Here is a 23,432-nt window from a genome sequence, read left to right as displayed (position 1 = left end):
TGTCAAATTAAAAAGCTTTTGTACAGTGAAACAATCTTTCATTAAAACAAAGATACCTTACCTAATGGGAGAAAATATTTGCACATTATACATCTAATAAGTGGGTAATACTCAAGCTCTATGAAAAAGAAAAACATACAACTCAATAAGAAAACAACCCAATCAAAAAAAAAAAAATAGAAGAGCTAAATACACACTTCTCCAAAGACACACAGATGCCCAACACGTATATGAAAATATGCTCATCATCACTTTTATCAAGGAAATGCAAATCAAAGCCACAAGAGACATACGATCTCACACCTGTGAAAATAGCACATAAAAAAAGACCAGAAAACAACAAGTGTTGGCAATTGTGTGGAGAAAAAGGTATCTTCATATTGAAATCCCCAGCCTATGGAAAGCAGTCTGGATGTTTCTGAAAACTATCAAGGCGATATAACATATGATCTAGCACATCTCTCTTAGGTAACTACCCAAAGAATACAAAAACACTAAGGGATATATGTCATCTTATGTTCAGTGCAGCACTACTTACAATAGCTAAGTTATGGGGACAACCTTAGTACCCAAAGACAAATGGGTGGATAAAAAAGATGTGCTATAGACCCACAGTGGAATGTTACTCCACTATAAAGAAGATGAAACCTTGCATTTGTGAGATCATAATGGAACTAGAAGTGATTATGCTAAGCAAAATAATTCAGAAGGAGAAAGACAAACACCAGATGATTTCATTCATATGTGAAATATAAAAAAACAATGCAACAGACAGAAACAAACTCTAGAAATATAACTGCAAAACTGAAGCTATCAGAGGTGGAGGGTAGGAGAGGGGAATAAATATGTGTGTGTGGGGTGCCCAATGGACTATGGTGGAGGGTTATTAGAGTTTTGGTTGTAAGCATGTTGCAATAACATACATTTATATCCCTATAACATATATGATGTTATAAACCTATGTTACCTAAATAAACATGATGAAATAAAAGTTACATATAAATATCACTACCAAGCTTGTGAAAAAATACATAGAAATCACTTTGGGTACTATAAAATATTGATCTCAGAAGGTCTTATACATTTTCTGAGGTGTTTAAATACTTTTGGATAGAGCCTATATTCTCTAGACCACCCAACGCTGATCTATCTTTCCATGTGTCATTAGTGCTGGTGGTTTCAAAACATTTTCCATCACTTTAATGGCCTATTTGGAAGTCACAGGAATACCCATCGAAAATACATGCATCAATGTATTCAAGTGAGAAGAGAAAACTCACTTCTCATTTCAAAATGGTAACAAGGCTATTCCATCGTTAATACTTCTCCTGAATACTGAAATACTTTAACTCTCAGGAGTGCCATTCATTGACAAGCACACAGTGACAGAACATGTTATCTGGCTCTTTGAGTTAATTTGTGTTGATCTCAAAAAATGTCAGTGGAAACTGCTGCTGCAAAACCATCTCTCTCAAACTGCTGATGAATTTTATGTTGAGACATCTAAAGATGCTAATCTAAAGAATGAAACATAGAGTTGAACAACTTTTAAATGGAAAGATTCTCTTTTGATAAATCCTGTGTATCACAATGTCTGAAAGTAATCCAGGGATGTCTTCATGCATCATAAACTTGAAGTCAGAGAAAAACTCAGGTTTATTTGTATTAGAGATGAACTGTAACTATTTTCATACGAAAAAATGATTGCAGGCTGGACTCTGATCTTCGAACTGGGTTTTGTGCAAGTGATAAACTTCAAGAATCAAAATCCTTGCCTATAAAATATTGGGGGATAATAATGAATGTTTGACTTGTACATTAGTGTTTTGTAAATCGCTAAGTTATAGATGCATGATGTAACTTATTAAGAAACTATTGCTTCTTCTTAAATTTCAAATTATTAGTATTGAAACTCCACTGTACAATCACAGCTCCCTGCCCCCTCCCCGCTATATCAGAGTTAACTATTAATCAGTATTTTGTGTTTATCCTTTTTTTTGTGTGGCATTTTTTTATTAAATAATAAATTTTATTTTTATATTCCCCCATACAACTGCACATGCCCCATTCTGACCCCAATCCCTCCCTCCCGGCCCCCACCCCCAAAAAAGTGTCTCTGGTTCATAGTTTTTTGTTGATTTTGATTTTCACTTTCTTATAGTTATTCTTTTTCCTGATCCCTTATTTAAGTTTTCTCGATTCCTGCTATGAGTGAGACCATCCGGTATTTTTCTTTTTCTTTTTGGCTTATTTCGCTGAGCATGATCCTTTCCAGCGCCATCCATGTTGCTGCAAATTGCATGTGTTTATCTTTTTGAATGCTGAGTAATATTCCATGGTATATATGTACCACATCTTCTTTTTTTTTTAATAATAAATTTTATTTTTATATTCCCCATACAATTGCAGCCCCCCCATTCTGACCCCAATCCCTCCCTCCCGCCCCCGCCCCAAAAAAGTGTCTCTGGTTCATAGTTTTTTGTTGATTTTGATTTTCACTTTCTTATAGTTATTCTTTTTCCTGATCCCTTATTTAAGTTTTCTAGATTCCTGCTATGAGTGAGACCATCCGGTATTTTTCTTTTTCTTTTTGGCTTATTTCGCTGAGCATGATCCCTTCCAGCGCCATCCATGTTGCTGCAAATTGCATGTGTTTATCTTTTTTGAATGCTGAGTAATATTCCATGGTATATATGTACCACATCTTCTTGATCCAGTCATCTATTTTTGGGCATTTGGGTTGTTTCCAAAGCTTAGCTATTGTAAATAGTGCTGCTATAAACATAGGGGTGCAGGTGTTCTTTGGAATGGATGTTTCTGTGTCCTTTGGGTAAATACCTAGGAGTGGAATTGCTGGATCCTATGGAAGCTCTATGTTTAGTAGGTCCAGAAATCTCCACACAGCTCTCCATACTCATTAACATATACTCACCAAACGAAGGAGCACCAAAATATATCAGACAACTGTTGTCCTCTCTGAAAACAGACATCAGAGAAAACACATACGTAGTGGGAGACTTCAACACACCACTATCAACAATGGATAGATCAACAAGACAAAAAATAAGTAAAGAAACTAAAGCTCTAAATAAGGACCTAGAGCATTTGGGCTTAACAGACATCTATAGAACACTAAACCCAAAAAAAACGGTGTGTTAATCCTTAACTTGCTTGTTGCTATCTTTGACTATGTATATATGCAAATCCAAAGTACATTTAAGCTGTACATAAATAGCATATTTCATACATTATTTCATTACATTTATCTACTCATTATGCTTGTGAGATATATATATATGGATATATATTAATTACTGTCTGTATCAATATTAATCAATTGGCAGACCGATAGATGGAAAGGTTGATCTAAATATTCCTGTGGCTGCAGCACTTTCATTTTCACTTTTGTATAGTAGTGCAGTGATGAAGACAGTCCTTTGGTTTGTAATATATATATGTGTGTGTGTGTGTGTGTGTGTGTAACATATATATAATATATATACAACAAATTGTACCACTACAAATATTATTCTACATGTGCTGTACTATTTTTAATGCAATGATTCTTAAGTGGGAGTGATTTTGACCCCAAGGGACCATTTCACAATGTTTAGAGACAATTTTCTTTATTCTGACTAGGGTTTGGGTGCTGCTGGCATCTGTTGGACACAAGTCAGGTACATTTCACACTACACAAAATAGCCTGCACAGCACTCATATGCTCCAAAATGTTAGCAATACACAGGTTAAAAATCCTGCTCTGGATTATATACTAGTGAGTAAATTCTGAGCTTTACCTTATAAGCATATTAAACTTTGTAAGATAATGCCAAAGCGTTTCCCAAAGCAGTTATACCAATATTCACAGTGTAAAGGTGTTCTTTCTTTCAAAGACAACTTTTTAAAATGTATTTATATATTTTTTTTACATTATTTTTCATTTTATTACAATGTTTGCCTTCTTTTCTCAGGAGTACTAGGACAACTTTGCTAACAGTTATTGTCAAATTTTGAAATACATATATGGCAGGTATCAAGTGATATATCATAGTGGTTGTAATTCACATTGCTTTAATAACTGATGAGTTTACATATTTACTGTTTTATGTGTTTATTGGACATTTGGATTTCTTTTTTGTGAAACACCTGTGCCTTTTTCTTCCTTGTTTCATTTTTCACTGCATAATTCTTTTTCTTGTATTGCTATGTAGAGACTCTTAATATAGATGCCATGAGGTTTTTTTTTTTTTTTGGATGCCATGTGTTTTAATGTCAACAATGTATAATTTAACAATCTCTTTTTTCATAGTTTGTCCTTTGGGTGTTCTGATTAAGAAATCCTTGATAATATACAGCTATACTTCTAATTTTATTCTAGAACTATTAAAGTGTTTAATATTTAGCTGTTTAACACATCTGGAATTGATTTTTGAGCATTCACTTTCAGTAATTTTTTCTACATTCTATCCAATTGCCTGAGGACTATTTACTGAATAGTCAATGACTTTCCTATTGATCAGCAATGTCAGTTCTATAATAAATCAGATGCCCTGATAAGTGGGTTGGTTTCTGAGCTCTGATTTCATTACTTTAATCTGTCTAGCCATGCACCAAATTGCAATATCTTAATTACTATACTATTAAAATAATTCTTGATACCAGGTTGGCACTCTACTTTGTAATTTTATATAGGATTGTCTTTAGTGCTTTGTTCTGCTTGTCTGTATTCCTGTGTGTGACCAGTGAAGTCTATGTCCAATTAGCTGAGTAATCAGCTAGTGATTTCATAGTGATTTCCTTAAACACTTGACACCAAAACCAAACAAATCAAAGGAAATTTCTCCCTGTCATTGCAGAATGGATTTATGTCAGGGGCTTAGGGGGTAGACTCCTTCATGGTTTAGTCAGGCAGTTTAAAACTCTTACCCTTGACCTTTTGGTTGCCAAGAGCTGGAAGGTCAGTGAGTGGGGAGATTTTTGGGTTCCCCAAATTATTTCTGAGGAAATAATTTGGCCTAGGCATACAGACTGCAACAATCTCCAGAAATTGTGGGAGATTTTCAGTCTTTTTTCTCCAAGGACTTTTCCCTTGAGTTTCCTCCTTTCTAGGACTTTGGGCATATTTTTTACCCCATGTGCTATATTAGCTGCTGCCAACTGGAACAAAAGATATTTACCTTTAATTTTTTTTTTTTTTATAAAAACTGTCCTGGAGCCACCTCAATCTGAGGAAACAGACAGGAAAATGATTTTAGGAAATTGTGGGATAAGTGAAAAAGTATCAGGCTTTTCTGCCTTCCCGCCTTTAGGATAAATGATGGATCCCTGCAGTCCTGAATGCATGCTTGATGGGCGGGCACCTGGAGTGGGATGTGGGCATGCGTAATTGGATATACCTGTGCTGAGAGACTGGGCTTATAAGGGCAGCATCACAAGAACGCCAGCAAAAGCACGAGGAGCAGGGAGCAGAGAAGCAGAGACTACCAGAGAACACCGGAGAGCCCAGAAAGTGTGAAGACTTGCTGGGGGCTGGGAGGCCTGCCAGCCTTCCGCCCCTCCACCCCGCTCCCCCCCTCCTCAGCACCTCTGCCTCCCGCGTGCCTGGTAAATCCTAGTAAAAGCCTGCAAAAGCCACTGAGGGCTCCAGGACTTACTCTCCTCCTTTAGCCCATCTGCTCGGGTCATAGAGATACTGCCCTGTGTCATCCTGCCACTACAGAACTTCAGGGAATGAGCAGCAAGTTCAAAACTACATGGCTAGTTCTAGCAAGATGGAGGAAGAATAGAGATGCTGGGATAAATTCCTCCCCACATGTACAACACAATGATATACAAATAAAAGTGACACACCCTGAAAGATAAGTAGAAAATCATCCATTTAGTAAGGAAAGCCACAGAACAGAGAGGGTAGGCATCCTGCAATATAAATCTTACTGGAACACGACCTGGCAGTGCAACCCTCCAGAGGGAAGCTGGCTGGCATACTGACCCATTGACTGAGAGGTCATGACTACATGTGTGACTTCAGAACCTGGAGACTCCACTGAAGAGAGGGATGGCCTAAGCCAGCTCTGGAAAAGGAAGGGGCCTACCTGTGGAGAATAATAGTATCCAAGGCAGGAGAGATGGGCTGCTTAACTTGGGGTGCAGACAGACACCAGCAACAGGCCTCCCAGCCCCAGGCGAAACTCCACTCTCTGGGCTGTGTCTGTCGTCACCTCATGGGTCTTCCTCTCACAGGAGTCACTCATCCTCTCCTCCCAGCCCTTCCACCACAGCCGTCCTTGAGTACTGTGAGCCTATATCCCTGACCTGCTGGGCACTGACGTGTCCGCTCACGCATGCCCACACCACACTCCAGGTGTCCACCCTCAGTCACGCGTGCCCCGTGCCCATGCTCCCAAGCGCCTCCTGCATTCAAGGCTGCAGGTGAGAGCCACAGAGGGCAGCGGCATAAGTGCTTGAGCAACTTCACTACCCTACGTCCAGGATTCTGGGTGATTTAGAATCATACCCTGCAACCTGTAATCTTAGTATCAACACATAACATTAAGTAAAGAAAGCTGTTTAGCTCAACTCATACAACCTGAAAATGAAGAGACAGAGAAATATACCCCAAATGATGGAACAAAAACAAACAAAAACAGTAAAAATCTAAAGCTAGCCAAACTAGACAACTTACCTGAAGTAGAGTTTAAAGGTGACTATACATCTTGATATAAGAAAAACAACTGGCAAAACGAAAAGTACAGGATAGGAAAAATATGAAAAATCTTCAAATGGAAATGATGGGCTTAAATAATTCTATAATTGAAGAAAAAATACAAGGGAGGGGCACAACAGTAGGCAAACAGAAGCAGCTATAGAATTATCAAGCTTGCGTGCACAGTAGTAGAAAACACACAAACAAACCAGCAAAAAGAGAAAAAGAATTAGAAAGAAAAAATAGTGTAACAGCACTATGGGGAAACATCAAGAAAAAATATGTCTGCATCGTAGGTGTCCAAGAAGAGAAAGGGGTAGAAATTTTACGTAAAGAAATAGTAGCCAATAATCTCCCTAATAGGGGCAAAGAAAGGTATCTTGATCCAAGGGGTACGAGGAGTTAGGAAAAAAAATCAAACAGATACAGCTCAAGACATGCTGTAATTAACCTACTAAAACTTAATGATAAGGAAAGAATACTAAAAGTGTCCAAGGAAAAATGGATTATATATAAGGGAATTCTGATAACATTATTTGTGGATTACTCTGTGGAAACCCTTGCAGACCATAAGGGGATAGCATAATATATTTATTGTCCTAAAAGGTTAGCCAGACTTTACTGAGGTCTTACTAAGGTTAGACATTGTTCCAAATGAGTTATTTATCTTCACTCAGTCACTCTACACAGTAATCCTTGAGTGCAGCTTATTTTTTGTACATTTTATAGATGATAAAAATAAAATGCAGTGATGCTGTATGACTTACCCCAAATCACACTGACAGTAAAGATATGGCTCCAGAATTTGAATTCATATAGTCTGGCTCCAAAGCCTTTGCTCAAGCTACTATGCTCTACTATCAATACTACAGAGGAATATCTACCAATTAAGAGTGACACAATAAGAAGAAAGAAATTCAATTTCAAATAATTTATTTTTCTGGAGTGATTCGTTTTGTGTCAGAGTAAAGACTTCCAATCTCATTGAACAGAAATTAGGATTTGGCTCTTTCTTCTTTGTCAGTCTTCATATACTATTTTGGTATGAATTAATTCTTTTTGATTTGCTTTTACCATTGTCAATCTTTTTGAGACGAACCCAGGGCTAGTACTGAACTGATTTTTATCTATTTCAACTTATTTTGGTGCATTCCCATTTGGTGGCCAATAATTAGTTTAAGTGGCCTTTTGAAATCACATTTCTTCCTAATTGGCACACAGTTCTAGGCTGTGACATTTGTGAGTATTGATTTAGTTTTTCTCTTGCGTTAATTTCTGGCATAACTTTTAGAAGATTAAATAATAAATTTCCAAATTAAAGCAAATTTGGTGGACCTTCGCTCCCATTTACAAGAGTAGATTTGAAATCTCTTTGACAGCAGCTGAAGTGGACCATTAAACTCAGCTGCATTAATGTCAGGAGTCTGCAGGAGAACATTAAAATTGCTAAGTGGAAGATTAAAGAATATAGCAAATGTCACAAAAAATGAAAGAGGATTTGTGAATTTAAAGAGTTTGATACTGTACCCACAACATGAGAAAATGAAATGGTGCTTCAGTTGCAAGGCTCTGAAATGCAACTGATTTCTTTTTACCTCTTGAAATGAAGTTGGTAGACAAGCTCATGAAAGAAATAGTATTCATGAAATATACATGCCAGATTTCTTTCTAAGTCATCGTACTGTCATGTTTTTTTTCCTGAAAAGTAATTTTCAACAAATTATTTGACCAACACTCTAAAATATTTTTCAGTGCTATCCATAATGGGTGAATTAGAGACATTTTTTAAAAAGCTATAGGTAGCAAGAAAATGGCTCAAATTCCATCAAAAAAATGTTGTGCTATATTGATAATCAAATTAAAAGTGTTAAATGCTAACCCAAATAACTCTGCGTTCATTTACTAAAAAAATGAGAACAGTCTAAGCCTTGTTCTCTCAGGATCTGAGTTTCTCCAAGTCTAAGATGTGACAGGAGCAGGGGCATTGACATCTGTAAGCCAAGAAGATGTTTGTCTTGACCTGTTTGGGCTTTTATGACACAATAATGGAGATTGTATAGCTTATAAACACCAGGCATTTATTTCATAATTCTATATGAGAAGTCCAAGGTCAGGAGCCAGTGATTCAGTGTGATGGCTAGTGAGGACCCACTTACTGGATCATAGCTGGCCCTTGGTAGAGGAGGACTCACATGGTAGAAGAGGACTAGGAGGCTGCATAGGATCTCTTTTGTAGGAGCACTAATCTTCTTTATTAAGCTCTACCCTCTTGACCTAATCACCTCCCAAAGGTGCCACTTTGTAATACAACATATATATATATATATATATATATATATATATATGGGGTTAGGATTTCAACACCCCAGCTTTCCCTATAAAGCTCTCTACCTTAAAACACTGGAAAGGAAGGTTGTGCTCGCACATATACCCTCCCAAACCCATTAGCTTTTTTTTTTTTTTTTTTTTTTTTTTTTGTGGGACCCTTGCCAGTGGCCAGGGAACAAACCTGCGCTTGCGCTACAGAGGCTGCAGGCAGCCTCACAGCCAAGCGCTCAACTGCTGTGCCACCAGGGGAGGCCCCAAACCCATTAGCTTTTAACAGGACAGAATAGAAAATTAGTCTCTAACTTACTATGGCATTAGCAGGAGATTAGATATTAACCAACCAGAGAATATGTTTTCTATTTTATATTCCCAGAATTCTGTTACATTTTGTTTGAATGTGACAAAGACAAATCAAATGTGGAGTTAGGTAAGTAGATTCAAAATAGACAAAGTCATTAAGAGCCTTTGACCTCTCAGGCATTGTCTTTATATTTTTTCACCAATACTCTACAAGTCCATTGTCTCTAAGTGACACCTGTTCCTGTTTTTGCTGGGGATGAAGCTAATCCTCTACTCTTTTAAGTCCATTCTGCTAAAAAATAACTAAGTTGTCACAAGAGTTATTAGCAAGAGAAAAGATAAACTTCAGAGGCAGGGAAACCCATATGTATATTAAAAAACCTGTAATCTGGTCATTACAGTAAATTTATATAGTTTTTAGAGAGGGGATAATAAATTTGAGAGGGAAAAACAGAACAAAAGCCTTTGCAATTTAAAAGAGGGAGTTGTGCAGGGTTATCATATGCATCAAAAACAGACCTTGCAAGCCCTAGTCTGGTGTGATAAGGCTGTCTCTCACCTGCAGGACCACTGCAAAGATTTATTTCCTATTTTAAGGAGATAGATAATTGGGCAAAATACCATTCTTGGATCTGCTGTTTTTCAATTACCTTCAATTCAAAATAATCAGCATGCCACTTTGGCACATCCTGGGGCAGCCTGTCCTTGGTCCTCACACATTGATTCTATCAAAATTAGCCCTTGGTGACTCAGAGGCTCAAAACCAGACTTTCGGGAAATGCACTGATAAAGTCAGTCATTTATGTGTACATAATATGACTGGAAGGATTTGGTAGTGAATCTCATGAGAGACATAATTTTATGGCGATTGTAATTATTGTTTTGTGTGTTGCTTGGTTACTTCCTTTTTCTCCAGGGACTGGATAAGGAGTTTTATGTTACTTAATGAGTAATAGCATAGTCTGTTAGATTATTAGCTCGTCTGATCACTTTTGGTATATCGCATTACTGGAAGATTCTGAGGAACACCCATTCTGAAAAATGAGCATTTTAATCACAGTGAGTCCATGAACTTGTGTCCAGAGAGAAGGCCTCCCACTGGATCAGACCAGACTGTAGAGCGGGCAGACTTTCTAGTAGGCTCTCTGCATTTACGTTTTCGGGTTTACCAGAAACTTACACCCTAACTAGTCTTGCCCTCTCACTTTCCCACTCCTTCCTGTTTCCACTCTGATCTCATTTTCTAGTATCCTCCCACTTGTTCACTCCACTCTGCTACCCTGAGAATGTCAGGCATGTTCCTGACTTAGGGACTTTTTTCAAGTGGAGCCCTATGCCTGGAAAGTTCCTTTCCCAGATAACTACTTGACTACTCACTCTCCCATCTCCTTCATGCATTTGTTCAAATGTCCTCTTGGTTAGAAATACCTGCACACACTAAATACAATTGCAACTTGCATCTCTTTGTCCCCACCCCTGTACGCCTCTTCCTCCTTAACTTACTCTGTCTCACTTGTTACTGCATATCAGTTACCATATTCTAACATTCCAGATCATGTGTTATGTTCTTTCTTCACTAGAAAGGTAGTGGGATTTTGACAATTTTGTTTTCTGCTCTACCTTGGCACCTGGAATCATGCTTGACACATAGCAGGTAACCAATAATTACGTGCTAAGTTAAATTAACTCTATGTTAAATAAAAAATGTTTTTAATGGATAATAAAAATACATAAAGTACAATTTAACACTCTTCCATAGCATTTAACTGTCTCTAGTATATATACTCATCCTTAGTGATATGTATTTTGAATTAACAACCAATATTATAGTTATTTTATTTGAACATACAATTGTATGTTCAGACTAATAGCCTTGCTAAGACTTTTGTTTATCCTTGAATGGGAAACACTTCTTCATGAATTACAATTCTTTCTTCCATTACCATATATACCAGAAATATTATGCATTTTCTACTTTAGATGACTTTCCTGGTAGGGAAAGGTTAAAACCTAGGTTCTAATAGGTTTAGTCTCCAATATCCTTTAAACAAAAAGGGAAAATTGTTTTCTCCCCTTTCACTAGTCAGATATACTTCATTATGATACTTATACGTGGTTCTCCTGCCCCCATAAGTATATCTCTCCTCTTGCTCAAGGCGGTCCTTTCTTATAATACCTTGGTATCATTTAAAATGGCTGACTTGAGTCAGAGAATGAACTGTGAAGGAAGGGAGACTTGCAACTGTGGAGTTAATGGCATGCAAACTTCCGCTTTGTTTTCACTATCTTGTAGAGAAGACTGATTATATTTGAAGAAAGGTAGTAAATGATTGCTGGAAGGAAAAGGTAAAAAAAAAAAAAATCAATCCCAACTGTCTCAAAGGAGCAGAGTAAATCTGAAAAACAAATGTTCATTCAGGGTTCCTAGCCCCAAGAGAACATAGGATGGGAGTCACAGTCTGTTAATCCCAGAGATACCATTCCCACAGAGTGAGAAATTCAGGAGAACCATATTGCTAAGAACCTACTGAAATAACATTCAGAACAAACAATGAAAATGGATGCTGACTGTGAACTGTTCATTTGAAAAGAGCCGTGGAAATGCAAAAGCTACAAATCCATGAAATCTCAAAGAGAAGGATAAAAACTAAAAAGAATAGGGCCTGGGTCCACACAGACCCATAGTGACTCTATTGTGTCCTTGATTCTTCTTCCCAAGACCTTAACATGGAAATCAATAGAGAAGCCACCACAATGATTAGAGAATTACTCAAAGAGAAATATAAGAAAGAAGAGTTAGCTGAAATCATTCAGACTGGAGAGAAAAAAATGGAAAGATTTCTGTGACGGATAACATAGCAACTACCTGTTCTCCACTGAACAGAAACAGATTTAAGCTGAAGGATAAAGTAGAGAAGTTAGCAGTAGGGGTGTTCTGTCTTTTAGAGATTGTAAATCCTCAGGGTTTCTGATTTAGCAACCATCAGGCGCCTGGAAAGTAACTTGAACAGTTTTCCCATGGCCCCAGGATTGAGTGTGAACTTCTGACGAGGATGAATGCTTAGCCACTCTTCATTCAGCACAGGCATCCATGTTGCACAGCACTTCTGCTCTCCCTGTTTTATCTTGTTCATTGCTTCTATGTAAGGCTAACACTGTTTCATGAAATTCTTCAGTCTAGTCTCATTTTGTTATTCAAAAATATATTTATTGAGTGTCACCCATGTGCTTAGATACATAGTTGATATATAGAAGTGAGTAAAAACAAGAAGATTCTGTCTCCATGGGGCTTTTATTAGGGAAGGGCAGGATAAGAGCATAAACAAGATTTCATATAATAAGTAGTGCTATGAAGACCAATGTGTGTGCATGTTTGTGTGTGAGGGGGAGAAGGAAAGTTTCAGATAGGGACTTAGTAAAAGCTTCTCTGGAAAAATCAGGGCGGGCCCAGATCTAAAGGATGAGCAGGAAGCAAATTTTTAAAGAGACAGGACAGATGAACCAAAACACTTGAAGGCTTGCTTACATTTGCCCCCCTAGTCTGCAATGTAGAGTGTCTTCAACACTAGTGCATAGTACTTAATTCAAAAAAAAAGCACAACAAAATTATATGGATCCTCTAATGAGCGGGCCTATAGCTTTAACAGTTTCCCATATGGTAACCAGTCATCCCAAACTAAAATTGAGATTGCGTGGTAAGAATTCATACTTTATCAAGTCAAACAAGCAGGAGTCCTTGTTAATCATATCATATCAGGTTTCAGAGGCAGGCAGTATTGGATCATTTGAAAATGTCTTTTTCATTGTCATTTGAACAGAGGGTGATAGTTAAATACACTATGAGGCATTTTGGTAGTGGTTAAGAGTTAGCACTCCGGAATCAAATTGCACTCATGTAGTTCCTGGCTCGATGTTTTACCAGCTCTGTGACTCTGAGCAACTTTCTTAAAACCCCTCTGGAGTGCCCTCCTCTCTACATCATGGATAATAACACTATTCACTTCAGAGACTTGTTACAATGATCAATTGCATTTATAATTATAAAGCACATAGAATATACTGCTTGACACATAATGAGTAGTAAATAAGTGTTGTTGAATAATAATTAAAAAAACTATTTATTGTAGATAGCCTGAGCTAATGTGGATGTAAACTGTAATAATGTCTTGTCTTTATAATACTTGCTGCAGGGTGATCGCTAAGTGCATCATGGATTAAGATTTCATCAATGCAAATTTATAACTCCAAATTTGCTGAATGAAAGTTTCTTTTGTAAATATGCTTGAAGGCTAAGCTAAGGAAATGGTTAACATAGATAACTTTGCCATATATGTTAAAATTTCTTAAGGAACTCTTAAAGGTACAGTTCCATGAAAGGGGGAGCTGGCCATCTTCCACACTTACATTCCATCACCTTGAATTACAAGTGGTTTGAAAACTTGCCATTCTAAAGCCCCTCCAGGTAGATAGAAAGCTGGGACAAAAGATGCCACATCAAGATAATGGCTGCCACTTGTTGCTTCCCAGGGTGGCAGCCACATCCATGGCAGCCTCGGGAGTCGTGCAGACTGAGAGAAATTACTCAAAGTCCATTTGAAGCAATGAGAAGCCTAGAGGGGCTACACAGGCAGTATTTATTAGCATCAAGTACAAAGGTGGGGCAAGCATGCAGGGAGTGTGGATCGTGTGGGGCATGAGCTGGCGGGGTGGTGGCCAGGGGCTATTGCCTGGGGGGCTCCATTGTTCCTGCTGATGAAAGCATATTGTCTCTATTCTAATATCTGCCTGCTGTTTTAAGCAGATACTGGTTTTCCCAGTAAGTTCTTCATAATAGGATTTTGCCCTTGGTGAGGGGCCCCCTGCATGACCCTACACCTAGCTGACAAGGGGGAACTCTGGGCATCAGGACAATATCCCTGGGAACAAGGAGGGTCAGTGATTCGCACTGCCACTGTCAGCCTCCCCAAGTGTCTTTCACCCACCTGTCTATTCCACGTGGTCTACAAGTCCCTCCTCCACGTGTCTCCTTTCATGTCTCCTTCCCAGCAGTTCTAAGGGGCAAGTCAGGTTGCAGGAACAAGAGGGATTGCTTTTCCTTCTAGAGTCCATCTGTCTTCCACATTATACATCTTCACCTGGCCATGCAGCTGAGCTCCGCCCACTGTAGAGTGAGGGTGGGGGACACGGTACCTCCATCTTTTGTGGAGTTACCTCTGTAACAACATGAATAGATGCATTTATGAATATATGAAATATATATAATTATAATATCTACACAATTATATAAATGCATAATGTTGAATATTATATATTTATACCACAATATAATTACATAATTCATATAAAGTTTTAATTTCTATAAAATGGTACAATTATGTTATTTTGTTATTTTATTATGCTAAAAGTAGAAAAACAGGCCCAAAATGGAGTCAAGCCAGTTCCCACTCAGACTTAATATCCAACCTAATTGCAGTTTCAACATTTCCAATCAATCTAGAGTTTCCTGGTTAGTACTAGCAGGTCATCACCATCACAAAACCTCCCTGACTTCCCCTGAGGGAAGGTGGCTTTGCCTGAAATAATCTTTCTTCTCTGTTGCTAATAACCTTGTCCCACCTTTTTTCTGTCTGTAAAAATCTATTTAGTGCAACCCCTTGGGGTGCCTTTCTACTTGCTAAATGGGACGTACCTGATTCATGAATTGCTTAATAAAACCAATTAGATCTTTGAATTTATTCTAATGAATTTTGTTTTCTAACAATTCTATTATGCGATGTTCTAGGGAGTCCTAGGGGACTTCAGTCTCCAAAGAGCTTGAGCCTATGCTGCCCTTGAGGTCCATCCAGGAGAGGCACAGGAGGGCTGATCCCCGGGCATCTGGAGGACATTCTTTGCCCTCAGCAGAAGAGGATTTCTGAGACCCAGTTGAGGGCGAATCGCCCTGGTGTGGCAGCCAGGGAAGTTGCTCTCCTGAAGCAGTTACAGACCCAGTCTTTAAGCCCCTTGTCCTAAGAGAGTTAGGGGTTCCATCCATAGAGGGGGGAAAGAGTCACATGGCAAGCAGATCGCTTCTAGGGTCGTAATAGAATAGGGAAAATCTGCAGAGGAATAAGGACGGCTCCAGAGATGAGGGCAGCAAATTCCAAAGGGGATAAATCAGATTCCCCCAGACCCCCAACCCTGACTAGGGGTAGCAGGACATTCCCAGAGAAAAGGACTTTAACAAAAGGGCTTGAAGCAAAATGTAGTTCTGGGCCCAGAGACACAAGGCAGAGTGAGTGAGACCACTGAGAAGTAAGCAGTCATGAAGAGACTGACTGAGGGGCTTTAGAATAATCAGGGAGAGAAGGTACATATTCCCTGAAGCATGACTCCAGGGCAGTTTCCTTGCCCCTCCGGCCTGGTTCCACCCACCTGGGAGTCCCACTTTATTTCTGTTCCTTTTCTCCTCAATAAACTTTTCTTTCTCTAAACAAATCTGCCTCTTCTAGCTTGCTTGCCTGAGTGTCAGCAAAGTTCCTTTTGTGGCTTCGTGAGACACCAACCTGTGGTGGTCCAGTGGCTGGGGCTCAGCGCTGCCCCCCCTCCCCCCCCCCGCAGTGTGGGATCCGTTCCTTGCTGGGAGACTAGGCCTGAAAACCTCACATTCCAGTAATGATAGTATTTTATATTGTAATTCATAGGGCTTTTTTGTAGACAGAAGAAGCTTACACAATACATAGCCACATTGCCATAGGGAGTGACGAGCACATCACTCTTCTTGTGTAATTCTGTGAGCAATTAATTTTCAGACATTTGCACAATTATTTTCCTTTTCCGTTTCTTAGATGATATTTCTACAGTGCCACAACATGAGGATTCAGCAGGTCTCAAATTAAAATCCCCAACATTTGCTTGTGTAAATACACAATTGGATATCAGCAACTGCGAGTTTGTACCAAACCATGGATGTCAGCTTGGCTCAAGTGCCCTACGTACTACTGCACTGACATTCCCATGCATTTTCTGCAGACCATGTGGCTATAGTTCCATTTTATGTATCATATCAAATCCCTTGCCATGTGTGGGCCTCCAGGGATGGTGGCATGTGTCACCACTCAAATGCTTGCAACTCCTCAAACAAGCTTCTTCACACTGAGTCATCTGCCTACTTAAAACCCTCAAAATATATTCATATTTCCCCCCGATTCTCAGTAAATTAAATCTTTCCAAAAAACCTGTCTGTCAATCAACTGTAACTAGATACCAGAGGCATTAGTTGCAAAGGACACCTTGCGCATATGGAGGACACAGATATCCATGCTGTGACTTGAGGAATTTGTTGTGCAACAGAATAACCAGGAAGGAACTATTGTTTTGCCTCTGACTGTCATCTCATAAGCCCCCTGCATCTAACACATATGGGCTGGAAGATCTGGAACCAGATCAGTGCACAGCTGCAAAAACTGTCTAGTCCAAGATGTTATTTTTGTACATTTTTAAGTACCAGTCATTTCAACTAATACCATTTATCCAATCAAAAAATAGTTATTGGGTCTCTGGTACATTTCAAGCACATGACTGGGCACTGGGGAAACCCACTGACAAGGAAGATGTGGCTTGTGCATTCAACATGTTCCATGAATAACAGGGATGTTTAAGTATGAAAACATCTGCATATTAAATATGTAAGCATGTAACATACTCAGTTAAGTATGTAAGCAGTAGAGACTAGTGAGTGCTAAACCATGGTAACTCACGGAGCGGGGTGGGGAGGCGGGCAAAGTTCCTTAAGGCAAGGTCAGAGAGCAAGGGAGAGTAGAGAGTGGGTGCCATGGCTGCATTTCCAGAAAGCATAGTACAAAATGATTCTGAGTGTATCCTTCCAGCTTTGTTTAAATGACATTTCACAGCACACAGTTAACTGTGCTCTCTGCTGACTTCCCATTCAACAGGGCATCATACATACAAACCTGGTTTTAAGGTCCTAAGAGCAGAGTAAACTCTCTACCAATAACTTAGATGAGATAGAGTGTGATGACTTCAGAGCCAGTACATTACACGTAGCCTCTGTCCTATTAAATCTCAACTAGGTTGGAAGGAGGAGAGAAGACAAAAATATTAAGAATTCCAACCTGATCAGCTTTGGGGAGTTCAGGTTAAAGGATGTCATTTGGGAGCCAAACGTGTCATATAACAAAGTCTTTTAGAAGACAGTAGTGCTGTTCACTAATGAAAGAGTGTCAACAAGAGAAGAGGACAGGCAACAGAGCATGAGGAGTATCATACTGTGGACTATGCATCATACATGAGGAGTAGCTGCAAAGCAATGGACAGTCTGGCATTATGTGAATCATCAGAGAGCATGGTTTCAATTGTCTGAACTAGGACACGGCATTTCTTCTGAGTTCCTTGATATTTTAAATACTCCAGATGGCCTGTGTTTCAGTATTCCCAAATTATTGATAGCTGTGGTCCACACATTATCATCTAATTTATGATAAGAGTCTTTCAACGTGTTACAAAAGAAAGCCCTCTCAGTAATTTCTTTCAGATGTAATATTTATTCATTCGTTGGCCGGATTTATACTGCTTATCCACATAAGGGGGTTCCCAATTATGTTTTCTTTCTGACTCAAAACTCGCCTCAATCCTCTGGGCCTATGTTGATACCACATTCTCCTTGCCTACCGCCTCCTCACTTCCCAGGTCCCCAATTCAATGTCCTTTCCTCTGATAACTGTTCCCTGGTCCTGAAATGTAGGTCAGACACTCTTGAGTAGACTATCCTCACATTCTATAATTTTCTTTTATAACACACTACTACTATAACTAAAGAATTATTTGTGCGGTTATTTACTGTCTGTTCTTAGAACCCTTTTTTTAGGTAGCATGTGAGCTCCATAAAGGTAGGGGTCACCATAACCCAGGCCTTATAAAAGAGTAGTTACTCTGGTAGGTACTCACTCAATCTTTTTTTTTTTTTTGAGTGAATAAGTGATTCAATTTAAATGGAATTGTTAGACTATACACAGATATATCAGAGGTTTCTGATACACACTTGCTGAATTGATTTCAGAATAGATGGTACCATTAACACTATCACCAATAATATATAGAAATATTTATTCCATTGCAAGTACTCAGAACTGTTACCTTTTCAAGTAGGAACTCTGTGATTTAATGCTTTTTTTCATTTAAGAAACTCTTCTTTTTGTAATTGCTAAATGCATCTCTGATATTTTAACATATGCATGATTGTAATAACATTATTCAAATTGGCCAAATGCCACTATTACTAATATTTGGCATTTTTGGTCTGTTTTGGTGAAGATATAATCAATCTTTGTAAAGCATTATAAGTATATTTGGTTTAATTGAAATTACTGTGTTGAGCCTAACATACCCTGCCTCATTAAATTTTCATATTCATTAAGAGTTAAACTGAAAATTATTTTGTTTCACCTCCTACAACTTTTGAAAATGTTATGTGATGGAATAATTTAGAATCTTACCTCAGGCTGTAAATCAATATTGATTCCATATAAAATGAAAATTTAAATTAAAAAAGAATGATTAGAGGAATATGTAAGTTAAAGATAGCTTTGAATTATTTATTCAAGTATTCAAGTATGCTACTTGAATAAACCCAGAACATCACAATAGTATAAATTTCATCATTTAAAATGTAAGAATTTGTTTTCCACTAGAAGAAAAATATTTAAAGCACATATTATTGACAAAGATTTAATTTCCTTGTTACAGAAAAATTATTTAACATCAATCAAAAGTAACACAAGAGAAAAAAATGATAAATGACATGGGAATGACTTCTCAAAGCTTTTAAATAAATGGCATAAAACATGAAGCCATGCGTAATTCACTAGTAATTAAATTAACTCAAATTAAAATAACAATAGAGTAATATTTTTTGCTATAAAACTGTCAATCTAAGATAAATTATATTACCTAGTATTCATGAGTTTCCAGGGGAACAAGAAATCTCCCTCAAACTTATTTTTGGAGTTTCCTATCAATACAGCTCTTTCATTAGGAAAATTTGGTTATTGTATATCAGAAGCTACCAGACTTAAAACCTCATATATTGGTGGTACACACATAAAATGTGCAGTCACCTTGGAAAATAGTAAGGCAGTTCTTCAGAGGTTAAACATAGAGTTGCCCTACAACCCTAGGTATATAACTAATAACAGAAGTGAAGACATTAAGTCCATTCAAAACCTTGTACATGAAAATTCATACCAATATTAATCATAATAGCTAAAGAGAAGAAACAACTTAAATATACATCAATGGATTGATAGATAAATAAAATATAACATATCCATACAATAGAACATGTGTACGTTGTGGCATATAAAAGAGGAGAGGTTAAAACTGTCAGTCTTTAACTTAAAAGTGTAATGCTAATTTTGCTCCTCAATGACTTCATAAAATAACAATAAAATGAAGTACAGATATATACACAACAAGGATGATCCTTAAAACACTATGCCGAGAAAGAGACCAGTCATAAAAGACTACATACTGTGTGATACTGTTCATATCAAATCTCCATTATAGCAAATTTATAGAGACATAAAATACTGGTTGCCTGGGACTAGGCAGGTGATAAGTGTTTAGAAGAAAAGGAGGGTGGCTTTGACTGTTAAGGGGTTTGTGGTTTCTTTTGAGCTATAGTAAACTTTATAAACTGATTGTGACAATGGTTACATGACCACAAGTATACTGAAAACCATGAAACTATACAATTTAAGCCAAAAATCTTATTATATATTAATTATATGTAAGTAAAGCTGTTATATATACTTTTAAAGTTATACATAAGCAGGTATAACAAAAGCAAACTACTATACAAATGAGACTGAATGAGTTGAAAACCTGTATACAATTTGATAGCATCTCATTTCTAATATTTTATAATATGGAGACATTTAAGTATCTATTCATCTTCTCATTCAATCAGCAAATGTGTTTTCTGCTGAAACAGAATCCTTGTATTGGTCAGAGAATCAGACATTAGCCAAATAGTAAAATGAGTGAAAGTCATAATTGTGAAAGGAGTTATAAAAAAAATTAAGCATGTTATTAGAGCATGATCATTTAATACAGGTGCTGAGGATATAACAGTGATCAAAATAAATAAAAATCTCTGCCATCAGGAAACTACAACCTAGTGGAGAAGCACAGATTGCAAAGAAGAAATTAATTAGTAAAATACACAGGACATGAGATGCTTATGCTTCTATTTCAAAATACAAAGCAGTTTAAGAAATGAGTCACTCAAAAACCAGAATGCTTGGAGAAGACTTTTATGTAGTGCAAACTTCTGAGGAAGGTGAGGAAACTAGCTATGAAGATGTCTAGCAGCCATACAAAAAGTACAAGAGTTAGTGCGAAGGCCCTGAGAAGGTGGTATGCATGCCCCGTTCGGAAAATCTCAAACAGCTCAGTGTAGCTGGAGCAATGAGTCTCAGGGGTGGTTGTAAAAGAAGTTTGAGGTTAAAGATCTAGCAATTTAAAAGGGGGCACATTTTGTAGAATCTTTAGATTACTGTAATAATTTCATTTTATTCTGAATGAGATTGTATCATTAGATTATTTTCAGCAGAGGGACATGAAATATTTTAGAATCATTCTGGGTGCTATAATAGGAACAGACTCTGTGGGGAGACGACAAGGTAAAAACAGGATGATCTGTTAGGAGACTATAGCAATGATTCTGGAAGAAGGTGATGGTGGCTTGTATTAGAGTGATGGAAATTCAGGTGGATGTAGGATTGAGTTTGAAGATGAAGCATGAGCGAGTTTGTGATAGAGAGAAAGCAAGGACTAATCCAATTCGGGGCTGGATCAGCTAGAAGAATAAAGTTGGCATTTATCAGGAGAAGTCTGTAAATAGTAATTTGTTTTGTTGGAAAAACAAGAGTTTGGTTTTGGACACATTAATGTATAGTTGCTTATTTGACTTCCAAGCAGTGAGCAGTAGCCAGAGGCAGTAGTACATTATGTAATTCTGGAGGACAGTGGAACATCTGAGCTGAGTGCATATATTTGGGAGTTCTCAGTATAGAAATGATATTTAACTCCATATGATCCAATGTTTCCATCAAGGAGATCAGAACAAGTTTGGAAGATCATGCCTCGTTATTAACAAATCAGCAACATAAGGAGGAATAACTAAAGAGAAGGGACTCAGAACATTCAGAAGGGTGTTTGATTTAATCAGGGTATATGTATAGATTTAATTCTATTATTGTTTATTGCTTTATTATTCATAGTTGTATAAAACAAGAAACAGCATTTAACAGTAGTAAGTCTGGTGAATCTACCTAGTGCAATACAATATGTTTCAAAATGGTGATGATAGCATGTTTTATTATCATGTACACATGTTTATTGCATACTATTTAAAAGTGGAAAATGGACATGTTCAGAGTGATTAGATTACAAGCCACATGGAGGTATGTAGTTCTGGGGAAATTATAGAACACCTTAAATGTTAGGCTGAGTAGTTTAGGAGAGATCTTCTGATAGACAATCATTCAACACAGGTATTATCATTTTCTGAAAAACAATCTGAGGGTCAGAGAGTTCTAAAGAATACTCACTGATTCTTTAGCCTGGGTTAAGGGCTGGGGAAGATTTCCTTCTTGCTGACAAATTCAGAGGAGTTCAGAGTGTTAAAAGTAAGATTGTGACTTCAATGTGTAGTGGTTGCTATGAGCTCCTGTAAAACCCTATATGAAAAATAAGGATTTTTTAAAAAAAATGAAAATAAATTAAAAATAAAATAAAGGGCCTCCCTGGTGGCACACATGGTTGAGCGCTGCGCTGTGAAGCTGTCCACAGCCTCTGCAGCAAGGTTCGATCCCAGCCAGCCAGCGAGAATCCCACATGGCGCAGCAGTCCTCTCCTAGCTCGCCCACTGCTCCCCTCAGCAGTGTATTTCGTCAGTCTGCCTGTTCTGTTCCCCGTTCTGTCTCTGGTGAATCCTCTCACCCTCCCATGCATGTGGCCTGTACCCCGGTTCTTATATAAACAAATAAAACCTTTTAAAAAAATCAAATAAAAAATAAAATCTTTGAGATTAAAAAAAAAAAAACAAACACCTTACAGGATACACAGATTATCTCACCACGTCTCCATTCAAGGTAAGATTGGCATCACCAGTGCATGGTCGATGAACCATCTGACCCTGACTTTAAATAGCAGAGTGCTGGGAGAAGAGTGAGCGAGGAGGCTTTCATCTTTCAGGCCTCTAGCTGACATCACGGTTGATGAGTGAGGGGCCTGGAGACTTCCTTTTCTCCTGGATATCCTCGGGAGCTCTGGGATATCTGTCTCTGGTTCTTTTGTCCTCCATCAGACCTAAAACAGAATAAAAGGTCTATTAGAATTTAAGCACCTCGAGGGCAGTAAGGGCTGTTATTTTGTTCCCAGGTGTATCCTCTTCTCTAAAACAGCACAATGGACTCTTAATATTTACCAAAAGCATTTGTATCCCTGGGAATCTGGAACAAGACAAAGGTCCAGTCAGTGTCTGCTCTTCTAGATCAACATGCGCTGTCTTTTTTTTTTTTAAGATTTATTTATTTTTATACAAGAATCGGGGTACAGGCCAGATGCATGGGAGAATTCACCAGAGAGAGAGCGGGGAACAGAAAAGGCAGACTGACAAAAATACACTGCTGAGGGGAGAAGCGACCGAGACAGGAGAGGCCTCCTTTGCCATGTGGGATTCTCACTGGCTGGCCAGGATTGAACCCACGCTGTAGAGGCTGTGGCCAGCTCAACAGTGCTCAACTGCCTGTGCCACCAGGGAGGCCCCAGCTGTCTTAACGGCATATTAAATACTCTGAGGCACAGCTGTCTTGGGACCAGACTCCAGTTTTCCATTGAGCTGTAATGGAGTAAGTTTCAGGTATCAGTGTTATAAAACTCCTCCTCAGAAAATTCTAATATGTACCAGGGCAAATATTTTTAATATTTGAGGACAAATATTAATAATTTAATAATTGAGGAAAATATTTTTAAGCAGTCACCCAGCCTTCAGACTTCTCAAGGGAGTGAACAACTGGTTTTAGCCTCAGACTTGGAC

At 38.1% G+C, this 23,432-nt stretch overlaps 1 long non-coding RNA gene across 1 annotated transcript; it reads right to left on the bottom strand.

Annotated features, from left to right (window-relative positions):
* Nucleotides 1-14,286: 14,286 nt before the first annotated feature.
* LOC119246502 (uncharacterized) lies at nucleotides 14,287-22,602 on the bottom strand. Its single transcript, XR_005125509.2, has 3 exons — nucleotides 22,470-22,602; nucleotides 21,943-22,071; nucleotides 14,287-14,544 (listed from the first exon to the last, which is right to left on the bottom strand). It is a non-coding gene; the product is annotated as an uncharacterized LOC119246502 (long non-coding RNA).
* Nucleotides 22,603-23,432: the final 830 nt, after the last annotated feature.

The sequence above is a fragment of the Talpa occidentalis genome, unplaced genomic scaffold (genome assembly GCF_014898055.3).
Source record: "Talpa occidentalis isolate TD23 unplaced genomic scaffold, MPIMG_talOcc4v2.1 talOcc4.15, whole genome shotgun sequence".
Classification (NCBI taxonomy): domain Eukaryota; kingdom Metazoa; phylum Chordata; class Mammalia; order Eulipotyphla; family Talpidae; genus Talpa; species Talpa occidentalis.
This window is presented reverse-complemented; position numbering and strand designations above follow the sequence as displayed.